This window comes from Megalobrama amblycephala, linkage group LG11 (genome assembly GCF_018812025.1).
Source record: "Megalobrama amblycephala isolate DHTTF-2021 linkage group LG11, ASM1881202v1, whole genome shotgun sequence".
In the NCBI taxonomy this organism is placed as follows: domain Eukaryota; kingdom Metazoa; phylum Chordata; class Actinopteri; order Cypriniformes; family Xenocyprididae; genus Megalobrama; species Megalobrama amblycephala.
Window position 1 is genome coordinate 6,330,195 of NC_063054.1, and position 6,000 is coordinate 6,336,194.

Here is a 6,000-nt window from a genome sequence, read left to right on the forward strand (position 1 = left end):
TTCTCCTTCAACCGTTCTTATATAAATTGTAGTTCTCTAGACATTTAATGTCATGCATCCATTTAATGGATGAATAAACAAAACTTTTTTGTAAGTTACATTCACATCGAACTTCTTCCCTACATGCCAATTCTTTCTGCATTAACCTTCTTTCCCTTCTATCTGCTTCCTCTAGCCTACAATCTATTGTCTGCTAACATTTCACACAAACACAACATCACCAAATCACAGTTCTCTTCAACTCATTCCCTTACGACCTTAAGTCTTATGACCACTCAACGTTCCCTCTTCTGGAAAATCACAATACTTAACTAATTTTTCTATATCTTGTATGCATCTTTGGCCATACAATTTTCTCATTTGATAAAACACTGGTGCATCATATTCTACAACACCCCCTGTCACTTCACGTTTTGCAAGCTTGCTCTGGGACTTCCCCATTTTGATTTTCTCTCGACTCGTGTGGCTTTACTTTCGGTGCGCACCTACTTAATCTGTTGGACGTCTCCTACAGATCCGATTGCTATACCCCAAAATCGGTCACAGGTTAAGCCACAATGCTCAGACACTACTAGCCCAGCTCAAACGTTTAGACTGTCACTTCTTTGCAAATTTATAAACTACAGCATCCCGCTGTAGTTGGGCGCAATCCCAAAATTTGCTCCAATGTGACCACCCCGTCTAAATTTTTCATAAATCTCCCCCTATGGAAACGCTTTCATTGTACCACGTGATCAGTTTTAGGGACCTCTTGATCGCGCTGCTTTTCTTTTTCTTTTCTTTTTTTTTCTACTGCAGCAGCGCGACCTCAATTCCTAAAACCCTCCCGATCACGACCACGATCATTACCACTTAAGCCAACATCATACCATGTTCCATAAGCATTATATTTCACAACTCGATGGGTTTAAGATTTCCTAACTACAGGTAGATGAGATGAGATTTTATAAGATTGGATAAGAATCCTAAATCAAGTTAAGATTTGCTTCTGTAATACGAATTTGTGAAAAAAAAAAAAACTAAATTAACTTGTCAGATCTTAACTTAAGACTTAAGATAGAAAGTTTCTGTAATATTCCCCCAGAAGAGTAAATTTTGAAATTGTGGCTGTGTCCGAAATCGCATACTCTTGAATATTTTAAATAAGTTCTTTGTGACCTAGAAAAAAATATATGTTCTGTATGAATGTGTGTAGTATGAATGTAATCTGGACGTACTACATTGCCATGTTGTCAATATCATGTGACCTACCAGCGTCAGTTGTGTCGATTTACTGCCATTCACAAATCCTCTCCTGTGGATCGTACGCACACTTCAGAATCTTGTTTTTGCCTACTCTTTAGTACTATGAATTCGGACATACTAATCTTTGGTTGCATTTGTTCTTAAAGGTGCCCTAGAATCAAAAATTGAATTTACCTTGGCATAGTTGAATAACAAGAGTACAAGAGTTCAGTACATGGAAATGACATGCAGTGAGTGTCAAACACCATTGTTTCCTCCTTCTTGTGTAAATCTCATTTGTTTAAAAGACCTCCGAAAAACAGGCGAATCTCAACATAACACAGACTGTTACGTAACAGTCGGGATCATTAATATATACGCCCCCAGTATTTGCAAATGCCAGCTCATTTTCAAGGCATTACACAAGGGCAGCCAGTATTAACGTCTGGATCTGTGCACAGCTGAATCATCAGACTAGGTAAGTAAGCAAGGACAATAGCGAAAAATGGCAGATGGAGCAATAATAACTGACATGATCCATGATATTTTTAGTGATATTTGTAAATTGTCTTTCTAAATTTTTCGTTAGCATATTGCTAATGTACTGTTAAATGTGGTTAAAGTTAACATCATTTATTACTGTATTCACGGAGACTATTTTCATTTTTAAACACTTGCAGTCTGTATAATGCATAAACACAACTTCATTCTTTATAAATCTCTCCAACAGTGTGTAAAAGCCCGTTAGCCACAGAGCACTATCAAACTCATTCAGAATCAAATGTAAACATCCAAATAAATACTATACTCACATGATCCGACGTATGCATGCAGTATGCATGACGAACATCTTGTAAAGATCCATTTGAGGGTTATATTAGCTGTGTGAACTTTGTAGAGTGCGCGATTTAAAGGGGCTGCAGCCTGAATCGGTGCATAGTTAATGATGCCCCAAAATAGGCAGTTAAAAAAAAAAATAAAAAAAAAATCTATGGGGTAATTTGAGCTGAAACTTCACAGACACATTCAGGGGACACCTTAGACTTATATTACATCTTGTAGAAACTGGTTCTAGGGCACCTTTAAGGCAGAATGTAGCTATAGGTCATAAGCTTTACTTTCCATAAAGTAATGCGTGGTGTCATAATATGACATTTACTGTCAATGATCTAATCGTAGCCTTCAAATATGTAAGCAGAAGTTGTGTTGAAATGCCATGAATTATCCTTCATTCTAACTTCTTTTGCCTCATGGAACTAATCGTAAAATATATTTCCACTGTAACATGATACTACATAATCATGTTAATTAATATGCATGTATAATGAATATGTCTAATAAATATGTTAATATGCAAATAATATTCTGCATTTGAAATTAATAAGAATCAATAAACAAATACTGATGCAAAAAAAACATAAGAAATTACATTTATTTATTGTTATTGTATTTTATTTGACATGCACACATAGTCATGCTGTTTAGGTCAGGTTCGTGTTGTCGCCTGTAACTAAGTAATTTATTCACATCACTGTATGTTCTCTCTCAAAGTGTAAGCTTGTGTAAATGTCAGCATTATCATATATCTCTAAAGGACTGACATCTGTCAGGTAAACAAGAGCTTATTGATGCAGTTCAGCCAAACTGCATTCTACTGCTTTATTTTTTCCAACCATTACTCTTTGTCTGAGACTTCTGTATTTACTTGTTACTTTTTAACTAAGTTTAATGGTGTAACTAAAAAAATATATAGTAGTGTGTAAGATACAGCTTAGTGCCCCATTACCTCAAAAACTAGGCTGAGTTTATGCACAGCTGGTGCAACCGGACCCAGATTCCCCCAAAATCATTGCAATAATAATAATAAAAATAAATTATATTTAAATAAATAAATTCCATCTAGTTTTGCTAGTGCTTTGTAGATGAGTTCTTAGTTGTTATATACTTCATTATGAACTGCCCCCTCAGCTACTTGAAGACTAAACTTAAATGTCTTGTTTCCCACAGAGACCAAGGTTTGGCATGTTCAAGTGAAGCAGCTGTGTTTACTTACAAAAGTTTACTCTAGAACCATGCTCTCTTTCCAACAGCCTTTACTCTACAGTGGCTGTCTGGACGTCCTTTAAGAGGGACACACAAATGCTTAACGTGAAGTATGAATCATCACATTAAAACTGACTTAACTCTTAATGGTCCCTAATTGTCCCGACGATTTAGTCCCTTGGGGTCAGATTGACCCCAAACTTTTACAGATCGATTGCATTTTTTTATACGATAAACTATATATCATTTTTTTATTTACTTCTCATCTATGTATTTATGCTGTGTTTTTGTGGATATTTTGTATTTCTTTACCTATTTACTGCACAATTACTTAAGCATGTCATAAATTGGCTTATGAAAAATAGATTTTTAATGAAAAAATCACTTTAATGATGAACTTAATTAAATCTAAATTGTATTTGGACATTGCTCTATGTGTTAGGGATAGAATACTACCATCTACAGGTTTGTGGAAAAACTTTAGGAATTATAGTTAAAGAAAGAAAGTGCAATGACCACATATATCCAATAGAGGACAATAGAAACTCTATGTTTGTGTTTATGTGTGTGTATGAGATAGAACGTTCGTTCGACTTTGTGTTTATGGTCAAGGACCAGACCTTTATTTACATGTAAAATTTTTCAGATTTATACCAGTTTTGTTGATTTTATTTGCCAATTTCTACAGAGATGCCCTCTGGTGCAGTCACACGTGTGTGTGTGTGTATTTGTGTACATGTTTATATTACATTGTGGGGACCAAATGTCCCCACAATGTAATATAAACCTGAAATCACCAGCGGCGAGCGGTCCCCACAATGTAAATGGATTTATAAACATACTAAATGATGTTTTTTTGAAAATGTAAAAATGCAGAATGTTTCCTGCGATGGGTAGGTTTAGGAGCAGGGGCAGTGTAGGGGAATAGAATGTACAGTTTGTTCAGTGTAAAATGCATTACGCCTATGGAAAGTCCCCACAATTCACAAAAACCTAACATGTGTGTGTATGAGATAGAACGTTCATTCCACTTTGTGTTTTATGGTCAAGGACCAGACCTTTATTTACATGTAAAATTTTTCAGATTTATGCCAGTTTTGTTGATTTTATTTGCCAATTTCTATAAAAATGCTCTTTATTGTTATGTTAATTTAAATGTAGAACATTTCAGATTTATTCTGGATTTTTTTTTTTTTTTTGACAAATGAAATGAAAAAAAAAAGTACATTTTTTAATTTTCCCATTCATTTTCAATGTGGGGTCACCCCGAGGGTTTGTTTTTTTACACACCTTTAGAACTGTCACAGACACGCCAGGCTCTACACTCACCCAATCACAACGCACTCCCTCTCCTGAGTATTAACTAGCCACACCTGACACGCATCAGCACTCATCACCACAGCAGCATAAAAGACACTCCAGAGCATTTGGTCACTGTCCGGTCTCATTAACGCATACCTACCTGTTATGCTTACCTCAAGGACTCTGCTAACGTCTACTTACCCGTATCCAGCGTTCATGTGACTCCTAGTGTCTCCTGTGAGTGTCATCATGTCTCGTCTGCTCCACGCCTGCCTGCTTCCACGATCCCTGGGAAAGATAAAGACCAGTATCAGATCCAGTATCATCTTCAGTCACAAACTTAACCTGCTTCCACTCACCTGATCGATCTCTGGTTGTTCAATAAACTGTATATTAACTATACCTGTGTCTCCGTCCCCTTCTGTATGTAACAAGAACAACCAAATCAAGCCCAGATTTTTTGTGCATGTTTAGATAGATTATTTAGGACAATTCACAGAGTCTCGTGCCCCTGAGATGAAGGGAACACTTTTTAAAAATGAAGGAAACTGTCAGTGGGGTCAGATTGACCCCAAGGACCCATTTGATTAAATGAAAATAATTTGAAATAATTAAGATTTCATTGTTTTACCCTTGTCTCAAACTAAGATTTCCAATGGAGGGAGGGAGGAGCCAGGATGGAGTCATATGGCCAACTGAGGTGCCAGGCAGAGTTTGACGGATGAAGAGACCAGGCAACAATGGAGGACCATGAGACCAAGGTGGAGCCGCGGTGATGAGTGGCCGAGGTGGAGCCAGGGTGTTGGATGACTGAGGTGAAGCCAATGGAAATGATGACTGAGGCGGAGCTAGAGGGAAGAAGGTGCTTGACAGAGCCGAAGGGGTAGAGGAACGAGGCTCAGCTTAGGGCCCGGAATTCCATGGCAGAGGTAGAGCAACGATTGACCTAGGTAAAACCAGAGGAACGAAGGAGCCCGGTAGAGCCAGGAGGACGATGGTCCCAGGTGGAGCCAAGGGAGCGAGGAGCCAAGGTTGTGCCAACTGGTTGACGGGCCTTGGTGGAATAATTGGCTCAGAGGCTCAAGGTGGAGGCAGGGGATCAACACATGTCGGAGCTGGGGACTGGGAGGCCTGAGGCCTTGTAGCATAGCTGGGCTTAGGAGGAGGAGCTGGACAGGACCAGCAGAGCTGACACCGAGGTATTTGATGGCTTACTTGGAAAAGGAGGGAGTGTGAGGCTGGGTTGGACCATCAGCAACAAAGGAGACTTGGAGCTGAGCGGAACCTGCTGGGATGAAAGAGACTAGAGGCAGGGTGGGACCAGTGGCAATGAAGGAGACAAGAGGTTGCATGGGACTAGTAGAGGAAATAAGGTTTGAGAACAGGATGATATCAGGATGTCATATAATCCAGGTGTCTGGGGTTGGAGAA